The 16,736-nt window shown below is 46.3% G+C and overlaps 1 long non-coding RNA gene across 1 annotated transcript in view; it reads right to left on the reverse strand.

Annotated features, from left to right (window-relative positions):
- The window catches only part of LOC140396738 (uncharacterized), a 40,633-nt gene extending 24,399 nt beyond the window's left edge, over positions 1 to 16,234 (reverse strand). The window contains exons 1-2 of the long non-coding RNA XR_011936610.1: positions 16,218 to 16,234; positions 13,913 to 13,991 (exon numbers count right to left, since the gene is read on the reverse strand). This is a non-coding gene — a long non-coding RNA (uncharacterized lncRNA). The remainder of the gene's footprint in view (positions 1 to 13,912; positions 13,992 to 16,217) is intronic.
- Positions 16,235 to 16,736: the final 502 nt, after the last annotated feature.

Below are 16,736 nucleotides of genomic sequence, written 5' to 3' on the forward strand. Positions count from 1 at the left end.
GACCCCCGTTGGTGACGGCAAAGGGAACCCTAAGAAAGTGGTAAAGGCGGTCATCTGCATCGAAGGCAGTGTATGGGTGGTCCGCCTTACGGATGGGGATCTGGTGGTAGGCGGATTTTAGGTCGACAGTTGAGAAGACCCGGTACTGTGCAATCTGATTGACCATATCAGGTATGCGTGGGAGGGGGTACGCGTCGAGCTGCGTGTACCTATTGATGTTTTTCTGTGTTTCTCCCCAGTTTTCACAACTACCACTTGGGCTCTCCAGGGGCTGTTGCTGGCCTCGATGATGCCTTCCCGAAGCAGTCGCTGGACTTCGGACCTGATGAAGGTCCTGTCCTGGGCGCTGTACCGTCTGCTTCTGGTGGCGACGGGTTTGCAATCTGGGGTTCCGTTTGCAAATAGGGAAGGTGAGTCAGCCTTTAGGGTCGCGAAGGCACACACAGTAATGGGTGGTAGGGGTGTGCCGAGTTTCAATGTTAGGCTCTGGAGGTTGCACTGGAAGTCCAGGCCGAGTAGCAAGGCAGCGCAGAGGTTGGGGAGGATGTAGAGGCGGAAGCCGCTGAACTCAACGCTCTGGACAGTGAGAGTGGCGATGCAGTACCCCCGGATCGCCACGGAGTGGGACCCGGAGTCCAGGGAGATTCTCTGGTTGGCAGTGTGTACCGCGAGGGAGCAGCGCCTTACCGTATCGGGATGGATGAAGCTCTCGGTGCTCCTGTAGTCCAGCAGGCAGGAGATCTCATGCCCATCGATTTTCACATTTGGTGGAGGCCGTTGCTAGGTTGCGTGGGCGGGACTGGTCAATCGTGACTGAGGCGAGACGCGGCTGGTCATCGATGGTGGCAGACGATGGGGTGCCCGGGGGGCATGGTACGATGGCGGCGCCCAAGGGCCGCATGTGTCTTGGGGGAAACAAGATGGCGATGCCTGATGATCCTGGGGAGGACAAGATGGCGGCGCCCACGGGCCGCATGTGGTGGGGGTCGAACAAGATGGTGGTGCCCACGGGTCGCACGTGGTAGGGGTCGAACAAGATGGCGGCGCCCACGGGCCGCACGTGGTCCAGGGAGGGGAAGATGGCGGCGCCCACTGGCCATATGTGGGGGGGGGGGTCGGAACAATAGCGGCGGCTGCGCGGGCTTGGCACACCACAGCGAAATGTCCCTTCTTGCCGCAGCCCTTGCAAAGGACGCTCCGGGCCGGGCAGCGTTGTCGGGGGTGTTTTGGCTGCCCACAGAAGTAACATTTGGGGCCCCCGGGGTTGGTTGGCTGCCGCACGGCACAGGCGTGGGGTTGGCTGAGTGGGGTCCCCGATGGGGCGGCCGTCTGCGGAGTCCACGATGCATAGGAGGGGTGGGACGCGCGGCCGGGGGTGCAGGCCTGGATGTTGCGCTAAGCGACCGTCAGCGAGAGCGTTAGCTTTTTGGTTGCCGCGAGGTTGAGCGTGGCCCCTTCTAAGAGGTGCTGGCGGATGTAATCCGACCCTGTCCTGTTGCTAATTCGGCTCTGAATATGGCGGTCAATATGGTCGCCTTCCTTAATTCGAATTATGTTTGCTCTAGAGTCGCAGGTATCTTTCGATACCGCCACAGGGTTCAAACCGAATACTGATCAAAGACTAACACCAGTTAGTTAGTTCAAAGTCAAATGCTTATTTATTTACGCACACAGTTAAATATACTCATGCACAAATACTACAGACTAAACTATTACTACTGCTAACGCCTATACTTAGCTTCGGGCGCCCACTCAGTCAGAGGAACAATGGTCGTTGTTCGGTTCTGAGGCTGCTGGGGTAGAAGTGGTGAAGGGGAACAGCTAAGGTGGTCAGTCTGGTAGCGTGCTTGACCTTGGACTTACTTGTTCTGGTGCAGCTGTTGGGAAGGTCTCTCCTCGGTGAGAGCCGGAGCCAAGAGAGCGATTCTCTCTTGGGGGATCCTTCTTATACCCAAAGAGGCTTTGCGCGCTTTTGGGCAGGCCTTGAACTTGGCCCCAATTAATTGGGCCATTTCTAGATCGTTCCTATCGATTTCCTCCAATAAAGGGGTGGGTGCCCTGATGGCTGGGCGTATCCTAGGTGGCCGTTAGCCGCTTTGTTCTGGTCTCCTCTGGCGCCGGGGTGTCTGCCTTAGTGTCGGTTATTCAAATGTTACTCTTTTGTTCCTGGAGATGGGCCATTAGTATGCTAATGGGTTTGTAGTTTTGGTCTTGACTGGGAGCTGCGGCTCCAATATGCAGGCAAACCCTGAACCTGCTTGTTTTCTCAGTATTGTCCATTTTCCCTGCAATCTTTGCAGTGTCCATTTTGTAATCGGGAAGTGGCCATCCCAGATGGCTCTCATGAGCAAGTTCGAGTGTTCCGTGGCCGTGACGGCCTGACAGTCACAGACTCTGACTTGGGGAATTAGAGCCCACCAGAAATCTTCCACTGACTCACCAGGAAGTTGACTACGAGTGGAGAGGATGTGTCTGGCGTAGAGCGTGTTAGTCCGCTGAGCGTAGTTTTCCTTCAGTAGCACCATGGCGTCTTCGTAGGTCGGCGTGTCCTGGATAAGTGGAAAGACGTTGGAGCACAGCCGCGTGTAGAGGATCTGAATCTTCTGAGGTTACTGGGTCTGGTGCAGACCTGATGTAAGCTTCCAAACAGACTAGCCAATGTTCAAGGTCCTTTTTGGCGTTGCCTGATTGCGGATCCAGCTGCAGGCGATCCGGCTTGATGCGTAGGTCCATCTTCTGAAAACTTTAGTGTAACAAATTGATGCACAATCAATTACACAAAGACGAGAGTTGGCTTTATTACACTAAGCTGTGTGGCCTCCTACAGCAGCTGGCGAAATGGCTGCTGTGTGAGGAGCACATATTTATACTCTGCCTACTGGGCGGAGCCAGCAGGCAGGAAACTATCCCCATACCTGTAGTTCAGGGCATTACCACAAAGCACCTAATATATTCATCAGTGGTGACTACCACAAGGCCTGTGAAAGTGCATCCGGTAGCGAACCTCGAGCTAAAACATCGTTGAACATATCTACCATTAATGGCACCAGCTGGTCTGAAACATTTTTGCAAAACTCAACAGGCTACCCATCAGTGCTGAGAACCTTGCCCGTCTGCATCAACTAATCACTTCCTCTGAGCCGAGCAGGGACTTCAACTCCTCCCTACTCTCCCCCTCTACTTTTGGGAAGGGCAACCTGCCTAGAAACCCCATCATGTCCAACACCCCCTCTGGAGGCTCTGACCTGGAGAGATCCCTATCAAAAGTCTCAAATGTCTGAGTTTGCATGGGTTTCACCGCCACAACCCAAAGATGTGCAGGTTGGGTGGATTGTCCATGCTTAATTGCCCCTTAATTGTAACAAAAATAATTGGGTACTCTAAATTGTTTTAAAAGCCTCAAATGCCACACTGACTTCCCTCGACGCAGTCACTAAGCTGCCCCTTGTATCTCTGTTCTGTACAATCTCCAATGAAGCCGCCTGCTGCCTCAGCTGGTGCATCAACAGACGGTCTACCTTCCCCCCATGCTCATACACTACACCCCTCGCGCGTTGCAGCTGTCTCACAGCCTTTCCGGTGGACACCAAGTCAAACTGCATTTGCATTCCAATTGGAAGCAGCTCCAGTGTAGGATCATCCGAGTAGTGACGATCTGCTTCCAGGATCACCCCCCCGCAAACGCTGCCGTACCGCCCTCACTGCCCGGTCTAAGTGCGCTTTATACGAGATTATCTTTCCTCTTATCACCGGCTTAAGTGCCTCCCATTACTTGGAGGGAGAGACCGATCCATTCCTGTTAAACCCAATGTACTCTTCCATTGCCATGGCTATGCGTTCACAGAATCCCCAACTCCGCCAATAGCACCACATCAATCTCCATGGTGCCCGCTGAATGGGATCTGTCCTCAGCTCAAGGTCCACAATATGTGGAGCATGGTCAGAGATTACTATCGCCGAATACTCCACCTCTGATATCGGGAGCAGGGACTTACCCAGTAAAAAATTGTCTATGCTTAAGTAGACCACAAGATATAGGAGCAGAATCAGGCCATTCGGCCCAATCTAGTCTGCTCTGTCATTGGATCATAGAACATAGAACATGACAGCGCAGTACAGGCCCTTCGGCCCTCGATGTTGCGCCGACCCGTGAAACCACTCTAAAGCCCATCTACACTATTTCCCTGATCATCCATATGTCTATCCAATGACCATTTGAATGCCCTTAGGGTTGGCGAGTCCACTACTGTTGCAGGCAGGGCATTCCACACCCTTACTACTCTCTGAGCAAAGAACCTACCTCTGACATCTGTCCTATATCTATCTCCCATGAATTTAAAGCTATGTCCCCTCGTGCTAGACATCATCATCCAAGGAAAAAGGCTCTCACTGTCCACCCTATCCAATCCTCTGATCATCTTGTATGCCTCAATTAAGTCACCTCTTAACCTTCTTCTCTCTAACGAAAACAGCCTCAGGTCCCTCAGCCTTTCCTCATAAGATCTTCCCTCTATACCAGGCAACATTCTGGTAAATTTCCTCTGCACCCTTTCCAATGATTCCACATCCTTCCTATAATGCGGCGACCAGAACTGCACGCAATACTCCAAATGCGGCCGCACCAGAGTTTGTACAGCTGCAACATGACCTCATGGCTCCGAAACTCAATCCCTCTACCAATAAAAACTAACACACCGTACGCCTTCTTAACAACCCTCTCAACCTGGGTGGCAACTTTCAGGGATCTATGTACATGGACACCGAGATCTCTCTGCTCATCCACACTGCCAAGAATCTTACCATTAGCCCAGTACTCTGTCTTCCTGTTATTCCTTCCAAAATGAATCACCTCACACTTTTCTGCATTAAATTCCATTTGCCACCTCTCAGCCCAGCACTGTAGCTTATCTATGTTCCTCTGTAACTTGGACCATCCTTCCGCACTGTCCACAACTCCACCGACTTTCATGTCCTTCTACGCCCTCCTCCAGGTCATTTATAAAAATGACAAACAGCAGTGGCCCCAAAACAGATCCTTGTGGTACACCACTCGTAACTGGACTCCAGTCTGAACATTTCCCATCAACCACCACCCTCTGTCTTCTTCCAGCTAGCCAATTTCTGATCCAAACTGCTAAATCTCCCTGAATCCCATGCCTCCATATTTTCTGCAGTAGCCTACTGTGGGAAACCTTATCAAACGTTTTACTGAAATCCATATACCACATCAACTGCTTTGCCCTCATCCACCTGTTTGGTCACCTTCTCAAAGAACTCAATAAGGTTTGTGAAGCACGACCTACCCTTCACAAAACCTTGTTGACTATCTCTAATCAAATTATTCCTTTCCAGATGATTATACATCCTATCTCTTATTAACCTTTCCAAGATTTTGCCCACAACAGAAGTAAGGCTCAGTGGTCTATAGTTACCGGGGTTGTCTCTACTCCCCTTCTTGAACAAGGGGACAACATTTGCTATCCTCCAGTCTTCTGGCACTATTCCTATAGACAAAGATGACTTAAAGATCAAAGCCAAAGGCTCAGCAATCTCCTCACTAGCTTCCCAGAGAATCCTAGGATAAATCCCAACCGGCCCAGGGGACTTATCTATTTTCACACTTTCCAGAATTGCTAACACCTCCTCCTTATGAACCTCAAGCCCTTCTAGTCCAGTAGCCTGAATCTCAGTATTCTCCTCAACAACATTGTCTTTTTCCTGTGTGAATACTGACAAAAAATATTCATTCAGCACCTCTCCTATCTCCTCGGACTCCAAGCACAACTGCCCACTACTGTCCTTGACTGGCCCTACTCTTACCCTAGTCATTCGTTTATTCCTCATATCTTCTATGTTCCTCATCCTCATTTTCCTACCTTTTCCCATAATCCCTGATCCCTTAATTAATCAAGAAATTCCCTCATTAATGAAGAACACCATATTTATGCTTGCGGTGCTGTTACCAACAGACCAAGAACTGGAATGTAGAATAAGACAGAATAGTTATTTCTTAGAACATAGGAACTAGGAACAGGAGGACACAATTTAGCCTCTCGAGCTTTTCCACCGTTCAATACGATCAGGGCTGATCTCATCATGGCCTCATCTCCACTGTCCTGCCCCTTCAACCCATTACCAATTCAAAATCTGTCTAACTCCTCCTTAAATTTATTCACTTTCCCAGAATCCACTGCACTCTGCACAGAATCATGACCCTTTGAGAGAGTAGTTCCTCCTCATCTGTTTTAAATTTGCTACCCCTTCTCCCAAGACTATGACCTCTTATTCTAAAATGTCCCACTAGAGGAAAGATCTGCTCCACGTACGTTATCCATTGCTTTTGTCATCTTACATACCTCAATTTGACCTCCCCTCATTCTTCGAAACTCTAGAGAGTATAGTCCTAAACTGCTCGATCTCTCTTCATAAGACAAGCCCCTCATCTCTGGAATCAATCTAGTGAACCTCCTCTGAACTGCCTCCAATGTCACTACATCTTTCCTCAAATAAGGGGACCAAAACTGTGCACCATATTCCAGGTGCACTTGGACAGTTGCAGCATCACTTCCTTACCTTTATACTCTATTTCTTTAGCTGTAAATGCCAACATTCCATTTGCTTTTGTAATTACCTGCTGTATCTGCACGCTAGGTTTCTATGACTCACGCATGAGGACAATCCCTCTGCACTGGAACACCCCGAGGTCTCTCCCGATTTCAATAATTTGCCATTTTCAATAATTTCCATTTTTCCAACCAAAATGGATGACCTCACACTTATCCACATTAAACTCCATCTGCCACATTTTGGCTCACTCACCTAACATATCTACATCTATTTGTAAGATTCTTATTTCCTCATTGTACTTTACGGTCCCACCTATTTTAGTGTCAACTGCAAATTTGACTACAGAACCTTCGATCCTTGGATCCAAGTCGTTAATAGAGATTGTAAATAGTTGGAGCCCAAGGACCGAACCCTCTGGCACCCCACCCGTTTACATTATGCCATCCAGAAAAAAAACCATTTATCCCGACTCTCTGATTTCTGTCTGTCAGCCAGTCTTCTATCCTAGCTAAGAAATTATCCCTAACCCCATGTGATCTAACCTCGATATTAGCCTTCTGTGCGGCACCTTATGAAATGCCTTCATATCTGGAAGTCCAGATATCACACAGCTACAGGATCCCCATTATTCACTTGGCTTGTTGCATCTTTGAAGAACTCTAGAACATTAGTCAAACATGATTTATCTTTCATAAAACCATGCTGACTTTTATGTGCTTACAGAAGCTTTTCCTATCCTTTTTGATATTTTGAGCTAGCTTCCTTTTGTAATTTACTTTCGCTCTTTTTATTACTTTTTTAGTAACCCTTTGTTTACGTTTGAAAGTTTCCCAATCTTCCAGCCTGCCACTGGCCTTTGCAACATGATATACCTTAGTTTTTGTCTTGATATTGTCCTTAACCTCCTTGCTTAGCCATTGATGTTTTTTATCCCTCTTACCATCTTTCTTCCACTCTGGGGTATGTTTTAGTTGTGAGGAATTGAATATGTTCAGGTTATGTGGATTGACCATGCTAAATTGCCCCTCAATCTCCAAAAGGTTAGGCGGGGTTACTGGGTTATGGGGATAGGGTGGGCTTAAGTCGGGTTTCCAAAGGCCGGTGCAGTCTTAATGGGCCAGATGACCTCCTTCTGCACTGTAAATTCTATGATTCGAGAACCTGCACATCTTTGGATTGTGGGGGGAAACTGGAGCACCCGGAGGAAACCCACGCAGACGCAGGGAGAAAGTGCAAACTCCACACAGTCATCCTAGGCCAGAATTGAACCCAGGTCACTGGCATTATGAAGCAGCAGTGCTAACCACTGTGCCACCGTGTCACCCTCTCTCCGTGTTTCGGCTTTCTCTGTGCTCTTGATTGAAGTCTTGCCTCTCACTCCGCGCTCTTCAGTGAAATCTCGTCTCTCGCCGCTAAACTCTCTGAACTTTGCCCCACGGACCTTAAACCTATGCCCCCTGGTGACTGCCCCCTCTCCCTTGGGAAAGAGTGCCTGCCCATCCACTCTATCCATACCTCTCATAATCTTGTAGCCCTCTATCAGGTCACCCCTCCATCTCCGTCTTTCTAATGAAAACAGTCCGAGTCTATTCAGCCTCGCCACAAAGCTAAATCACAAAACCGCGCCAAAAACCAACACATATATTCATAAGCGTGAATTTTCCAGCAACTGTGGCTGTGCCTCCCCCCCCTTTTGTTGGCATACATATTTCACATTCCCCAATATGGCCAAAACACGTATTATTTACAATTTGGGTTGGGCCTTAGCTTGCATTTGGGCCGCTCCTTTGTGGCTTTGTCCCTCCTGCTTGTCCTTCGCCTCCCCTATCCTCTTCCTCACACCTTCTCCCCCCCACTCCATCCCTCCCCCCTTTTCCACACTCTTTAGTTAAGTTTCACCTCTCTCTTCACGCTGTTTAATGAAGTCTTGCCTCTCCACTCTTTTGTGAGTGTGAGAAGAAATGAGAATTCCCAATCATGTGGGTGCAGGAATCTCCACAGGTCTGAAGCACATCCGCCATCCCTGAGGGAGCCAGAGATTTAGGCCTCGATTGATCCATTTTGGGCTCCAGCTCACAATTAAAGTTCCCCCGCCAAGACCTACTGGTGTGTATCCAAATCAGAAATAGAGGACAGCAAACCCTTAATAAATGCCACATCGTCCCAGTTCGGGGCATATACATTTACCATAACTACCAAAGTACCTGGCAAGGATCCACATACCTACCATTGGGGTCAACCACAATTCTGGTGGCTGATAGCGGCATTTGCTTATTGATCAAAATTGCTGCGCCTTGGGCTCTACCATCGAAGCCAGAGTGGAACATGTGCCCTCCCCACCCACTCCGGATCTGATCCCGCAGCCGCAAATAGGTCCTTTGCAAAAGCACCACATCAGCATTTACGTTCTTTAGATGAAAAAAACTCTTAATCTCTTCACTGGGCCACCCAGTCCCATTACATTTCAGGTGACAAGCTGAATTTGGGGATTCCCAGCCTGCCTCCTTTGGGAATCAGCCATTTCCACCGTCAGGGACAAACAAATGAATCTTTAAGAGGTATCGGTCAAAGGTCATCCCAAGATGGCAGCCAACCCCATCTCCCCAAAAAACACAAAGAATGTCCTGGATCAACCATCAGCCAGCTGACCTTTCCCCCCCCCTCCCCCAAATCGGAACCAGACTCACAGCTTCAGCACTCTTCCCCCCTCCCCTCCCCAACCACTCCCCAACACTAAGCATGCCAAACCAGATAGAACTGGATTTACGACTGCAACTCCTTCCCCTATCTCACTCCCATTCGCCAGCATGATACACTGCTAGCGAGGTAGCTCCCATCAGGACAATAAAAAGGACAACAGCATTGCCCAACATGAGTATCAACTATTTCTCAAAAGAAAAAGGAACCTGTAAACCATACAACATCAAAGAATTTGCCATCATCCCACAAACAGAGAAAACAAACTTCAACAACAGATTAACAACTATATACAGAATATCGCCACCACCCCCTTCAGCCCACAATCCTCACAAGAAATCGTAAAGAAATCCTTCATAGAACATCTTTTGTCTAATTGGACCCCAGTCCATGTTTGTTAATAAAGTCCTCCCCCTCCTCGAGTATCTTAACATAAACTTCCTTAGCCTTGTGTATGGCCTGCAACCTGGCCGTGTATACCACTCCGAATAGAATGCCCTTCCTGTGGACAGCGGCCTTCACCTTGTTAAAGGCCCCCCCGCTTCCTCGCTAGCTCTGCCCCTCTGTCTTGATAGATCCGGATCAGATTTCCTTCCCATTTTGTGTCACGGTACTCCTTGGCCCACTGCAGGACCTTATCCATACCCTGAAAAGTATGGAACCAAATGATCATCGCACAAGGTGGCTCATTTGGTCGAGGCTTCTCCTGGAGTGTCTGCTGGGTCCTGTCGAGTACCCAGGGGAAGGAGGGACAACTATCGCCCGCCATCTTCCAAACCATTCGTGCTAGATATTCGGTGGGGTTCATGACCTCCACCCTCTTCGGCAACCCCACAACTTGGAAGTTCTGCCACCATGGCCAGTTTTCCAGTTCATCGACTTTTGCGTTCAACTTTTATTTTCATCGCTGCTATTTCAGTCTCTAATGACGCAAGCATTATGTTGCCTTGTGAGCAGAATCTCACCATGTTTTTTCATTGTCCCAACGGCTTTCCACCCGGAGTGGGCCCAATGATACCTCAGCCAACTTACATAATCTCTCCAAGACCAACTTCCACTGCCTCTCAAAGTGTAAATTGTAAATTAAATTCCTCAGCCAGCACGTCCAACAGCATATCTACTGTAAGCGGGCCAGCCAATGAATGCAGCTCTGCTGTTGCAATCATTCCTTGGTTGGGGCTGATACAGCTGAAGGTCGTGTGTAGGGCATACCTCACGAGGGCAAGGGATGAGCCGACTCTTTGAGGGAATGGAGGATGTATGTGAGCATTGTGGGAGGAGCCCCGCAAACCACATATGGTTTGGTCCTATCCGAAGCTGGAGAAGTATTGGAGGGAGGTTTTCAGTGTCATCTCGGGGGTAGTGCACATGAACTTGGAACCAGGGTCCCTAGAAGCCATTTTCAGGGTGTCGGACCGGCCGGGCTGCAGGCAGGTGCGGGGGCAGATGTTTTAGCCTTCGCCTCACTGATTACTTGGAGGCGGGTCCTTTTGAGGTGGAGGTCAGCTTCGCCGCCCTGTGCCTCAGCTTGGCGGGGGGATCTTCTTGAATTTCTGACTCTGGAGAAGGTGAAGTATGAGCTGAGGGGGATGAAGGAAGTGTTCTACAATTCATGGGGACTGTTATTATGCACTTTCGAGAATTGGTTGCCATCGAACATTCGGGGGTTTGGGGTTATTATTGTCTTTGATTCCACTGTTTACTGATTGACTGTCAACTTTTGTTTTTACTTGGAATGTACGGGTGGATGTTTTGGTCTGTATATTGAGTGCGGTGCTGTTTTTGTTTGGGGGATTGTTATTGTACTTGTTTTTGTTTGTTTTTTCTTTTGTTGTTTATTTGATCAAAATGTTGAAAATGAGAAGAATAAAAAGATTTTTGAAAAAAGGTAAGCAAACGTGCCATTTGTCGCAAAGGTCGGCCAGCGTGGGTCCCCAAGTTCAACCGGTTAGCAAAAGTGGATCCCGGGGGAAAAAAAGTTTGAAAAACACTGATCTATAGGAATGAGCAAAAGAAACAAATGTAAATAGTCATTGCCATTTCCTGACTTTCCCGCAGTGAAGTTCTCTGCCTGTCCATAGAAGCTGCTGACGTGATTTCCAAAACTGTAGAAGCTTCACAGCCAGGCTTACAGGGTTTTTAGTTTTGAACATATACTCCTTGTTTTGGTGTGGCCTTCTGAAACTACCCTTTGTAAAAATGGGGTGAAATCAGAATATAGCTGACTGTAAACAGTGAAATAGTGTGCACTGGATATTAGAATATTCGTTTTGGACCTGTTTTGTGTGGGGTTCCTGTTCAAATTAAAAGTTGCATGCAAAGTACTTTTAACGTCAATGAAAAAGACTTCCTAATAAGTCACACAGGGGTGTGTGAGACTGCAAGATTCTCTCTCAGCGCACTGAAAAGTATCAAAGGTAACTCCTCCTTTTAGGAACAATTATTAATGCAGTTGTTGAAAATCTAACCAGACATATGGGATGAAGGCATTCTGTTCTTGATGACTGCCAAATATCTGACCAGAGTTAAATGTTCCAGTGTGAACAACGAACTGAGGGACTCCTCAGAACAGTTGAAAGAGCAGCAGTGACAGCCAGTGAAATCTTTCAGAAAATAGTTTGAACGCCGTTCTCTTCGAGAGTGTGTGCACACACAATGGATAAACTGACTTCGAAATTGGTTTTATTTTCTCCTCTGATGTTGAACACCAGTGTTCTGAATTGAGTTCAGGTTCCTCCGGAATGCTGAACTACTTACTTGTGGCAGTTTTGCATTTCTGTTTGAGATTTTCTATTTATGCATGTGTCCTTGTGCATCAGTTGCTGAAAGTAAATGCACAGGCCCAGCAGGCGGTAAAGAAGGCGAATGGTATGTTCGCCTTCATTGCGAGAGGATTTGAATATAGGAATAGAACGTTTTACTGTAATTGTACAGTAGTTGGTAAAGCCACAACTGAAATATTGTGTGCAATTTTGGTGTCCTTATCTCAGGAAGAATGTTCTTGCTACAGAAGGAATGCAGCAAAGGTTTACCAGGCTGATCCCTGGGATCGTAGAACTGTGATATATGGAGAAATTATGTCAATTAGGATTATATTCTTGGAGTTTAGAAGAGTGAGAGGATCCTATTGAAACTTCTAACATTCTAACAAGATTAGGCAGGGTAGTTTCAGAAAGAATGTTCCCAAAGAATGGGAAGTCCAGAATTCGGGGTCACTGTTTGATAATAAGGAGTAAACCTTTTAGGACTGAGGTGAGGAGAAATGTTGTCACCCAGAGAGTGGTGAATCTGTGGAATTCACTACCACAGAAAGCAGTTGAGGCCAATACATGTGATTTCAAGAAGGATTTAGATGAAGCTCTTAGGGCTAAAGGGATCAAGGGAGATGGGGGTGGGGGGGAGAAGGCAGGATTAGGGTATTGAATTTGATGATCAGCCATGATCAGAATGAATGGCGGAGCAGGCTCGAAGGGCCAAATGGCCTCCTCCAGCTCCTATCTTCTATGTATGAATGTTTCAATATATTTCTGCATACCAAACTTGGTGTTACTGACCAATATTCCCTGATTTATATTGACCTGCCTCCTTCCCTCCTGAATACACTAATTACTTTTGATGAAGTGAGGTTACATATCAGCCATAATCATTTTGAATGACAAAGAGGCTTCAAGGAGTTAACTTCCTTTTCCATTTGCCATGTCCTGAGATGCCAGTTGCCCAACTAACTGTGGGCTACCCAAGACATGGCTAATGGGTAAATTCCAATGGGACATTCAACCAAAGAGGATACCACAGCCAAATCCTGTCCTTTTTTTATTGACAAACAAATACACTCCAGCGGCTATAAGTGAATGTCAAGCAGGGATGGAAACCCTGGCTCATATTGCCGTGCCTTCCTGGTCTGTGTGGCGTTTCCACTTCATCAAATTAAGGGATAGGAATGGTGGAAACATTTCTGGCACTCGGTGTCAGCATCAAGGATAGCATTGTCAATGTAACGTTCTTCTTTCTTTACCCCAGTAACATCTTCTACTTCACAAGTGTTATTATTTTTCCTGATTCCCACAATGGTTACCTGGTGAAATCTCGGAGAAAGCCATATTGTCAATTAGTACCAAGGAAAAGGATTTATGGTATAAGTCCACCCCTTTGCAAAACTGAATTGAGGCCCTTCTCACCAACAGTCTGGGGAAATATTCAACCCACCAGTTGACATTATATTTAAACAAAGGCAGTGGCTAACCCATTTCACAATGTTGTTTCCCTTTTATGGCATTGATACTACATTGTTGGTGTCTTTTAGTCACAAGTCCATCAAGGAGGCATTTAAACCAGTTGTCAATGGAGGTGAGTTCACAATATAAATTTGTTCCATCACCTATTTTTCAATTTTAAAAAATGGTGACTCATCAATGGAATGCGCAACAAGGCAAGAATCCGTCATGGGGGATGGGAAATGCAGAGCAATTTTTCTCATGTCAGCTGCCACTAACCCAGCTCTGTGTCATCTGCTGAAGAAAGTGGAAATTAATTCTGTCTGTCTTTGGTCAAGCCAACATATTTTATTACCTCAAATTGTTTCAGATGTACATTAATAACTTCAAGATGCTTTCTTAATTTGTTTTGTTTCCTATCTAATAGACTGCACCTGCTTTCTGTGTAGGGTCCATCCGCACACAAGTTTGGATGCTGTCCAACTCCAAGCCGTCCATGAAGTGGAAAACTTCCTGAAATCACATTAACAATGGAAAAATGTAGTGAAACCCTCTTCAGTGTGTCGTGTATTTGACAAGCAACTTAAGAGCTTGCAATGATCTCAAATACCATGCAGATATATTTGGCTCAAATGTAAATGGACAAGAACTCTTTCAGGTGCGCTCTTGCTTCCCAAGTAGCAAATAAATGCAAGGCCAGTAAAGAAAAAGGAAGATGGATGGATCCCATCAACTTTTTTTTTTTTATAGAATTTACAGTGCAGAAGGAGGCCATTCGGCCCATCGAGTCTGCACCGGCTCTTGGAAAGAGCACCCTACCCAAAGTCAACACCTCCACCCTATCCCCATAACCCAGTAACCCCACCCAACACTAAGGGCAATTTTGGACACTAAGGGCAATTTATCACGGCCAATCCACCTAACCTGCACATCTTTGGACTGTGGGAGGAAACCGGAGCACCCGGAGGAAACCCACGCACACACGGGGAGGATGTGCAGACTCCGCACAGACAGTGACCCAAGCCGGAATCGAACCTGGGACCCTGGAGCTGTGAAGCAATTGTGCTATCCAATTGTGATATATGAATGAGGATGGCCGTTGGAATTTAAGAGTGAAGGTTTACAGATCCTTTCTGAGGCAAAATAATTTCTTCCTGCAAATTTGAACGAATCCCAAATCATCTCTTATGGCTGGGATCTTGGAGTACAGGGACCATCTGGGGTGAAACAGTATGGAAATTGGTATCTTTATTTTAGATATAAACTTTACATAGTGAGGTTAAAAAATGGAGACCGCCATCCTGACTTAAGTATTGTGCTGTTTGATAGCTAGCTATGTCATTTTGCTTGATACATTATCCCTCACTAAATTCACTCAAGTTGTTTATTTTGCATTATATTTTGACTTTGAGGTGTATAAGTTACTTCTCAGAGTCTCACAACAAATCCCTGCATCATGCAAGATGAAATGGTGATAGACCCTCATCATTGTGACTTCCTAATCATTGACGACTTGGGTGAACAAATTAACACCATTATGAAGCTGTAAATCATGCCACCAAATTGGAATGGCTGGGAGCCTCTGAAAGTGGCACAGTGCAGTATTATCACAACTCAGAGGACAGTGACAATAGTAGAACAAAACCCCTAATCCAGCCCTTGTAAAACAATAACTCACAAAATATTACAATTTATTACAAGAGCCAACACATCGCATAAGCCAGAATGTGTGCTGTCCAAGGCTTATATCTTGTCGGCTGAACCAAAATTTATCAAAATTACTTGACAAAATAAGTGGACAGCCCTCAAAATATTGTTGCAATCAAAATGTATTCATCAGGGGAGGGGTGGTTGCCTGTGTATGTGGCGGGGTGGGGAAGGAGTTCTTTGGTTTTTTTAAATCAGAGATTGGGGCCGACTGTTGCTGGCTTTTTCCGGCCCTGCCCTGCCAGCATGGCCGTGTGAACCATGCATGCACATTTCTTTTGCACAATGTGCTGCACTATGTAGCCAGCAAGTTGCACGCCGGTTTTCTCACCTCAGCCAACACCAAGTGCAAAAAAGAGAACGTTCCGCCCAATTATACTTTTATGCACATGCTCTCCTTTTTACACCTCATCTGCCTCTGTCAGCCTTTTGATCTCTACTGTGTAATTGGGAGACAGAGGACCAAAATCAGGATTAACGCACCAACATTCTTAAACATGTCAGGTTAATGTCACAGCATATTTGTGCGTCTTTCTTCAGTTGCCAAGTTGATGGAGTGCGTACTGTGTTCACCATTGACTGTCTTGTTTTATTGTGCTTGTTGGAATTCTGGAGAAACTGGTTACATTACACCAACGAAACAAACACCAGGGCCTTATCATGCCCCTCAAGCATCTCAAAACATATATTTTGGAACGTTGTGGTGCAATTACTGTTGTTACGCAGCCTCTTTGCACAAATTAGGATCTAAAACAGGGCTGAGATGACCAGTTTGGTTTCTTTGTGGTGCTGTACAGGGGAATATTGCTAGAACTCCCTGCTTTCTTTTATATTAGTGTCAGGGACAAAAGCTGTATCTACATTCCAGTTTTCAGCTTCAGGATGTGCTCTGAATGCGGTTACTCCAACACTATTTTTCAACGTGTTATACCCCAAATTCACTGTACGCAACGGATTCAAGTCAGAATAGAACACCGACAAGTGAATTAATAGATTTGCAATTATGATGCACTTAAATAAGCGGCACCTTACTTTTTAGTGGAGGTTAGGAGCTGGATAACTGGTCGCTGGCTGCCAAGAGTTGTGCTGTTCCTGCAAGTAAAAAATGCACAAACACAACAAAACATTTAAACTCTTTCGGCAACAACTATGAAACAAAACTCCCAGGATACTACTATTGCAAAGGAAGTATGAAAAATCTATTTCTTTCTTGAAATTACAGGATGTTCTTCAGTTGCAACTCATGCTCAACTATTCTCAGATTATTGGAATAGCGCACAGCTTCTGTGGACTCACAACACAAGTGAATTAACCAATAATTCTTCTGAAGATACAAAAGATCTTTGACCCTTAGCTGTCCAATAGTCACAATCAACCAGATTTGCAAGTTAAAACACAATTACTGTTTATAACAGAAATAGAGATGAAATATGCAGTAATTTCAGCTGGATAAGAAGCTAACCTACTAACTCCCTTTAACTGTCTTCACCCTCTACCCATACACAGAACACCAGAGGAGTGGAAAAGGCACAAAATAAGGGTCCTTGCTTC

The sequence above is a fragment of the Scyliorhinus torazame genome, chromosome 20 (assembly GCF_047496885.1).
Source record: "Scyliorhinus torazame isolate Kashiwa2021f chromosome 20, sScyTor2.1, whole genome shotgun sequence".
Classification (NCBI taxonomy): domain Eukaryota; kingdom Metazoa; phylum Chordata; class Chondrichthyes; order Carcharhiniformes; family Scyliorhinidae; genus Scyliorhinus; species Scyliorhinus torazame.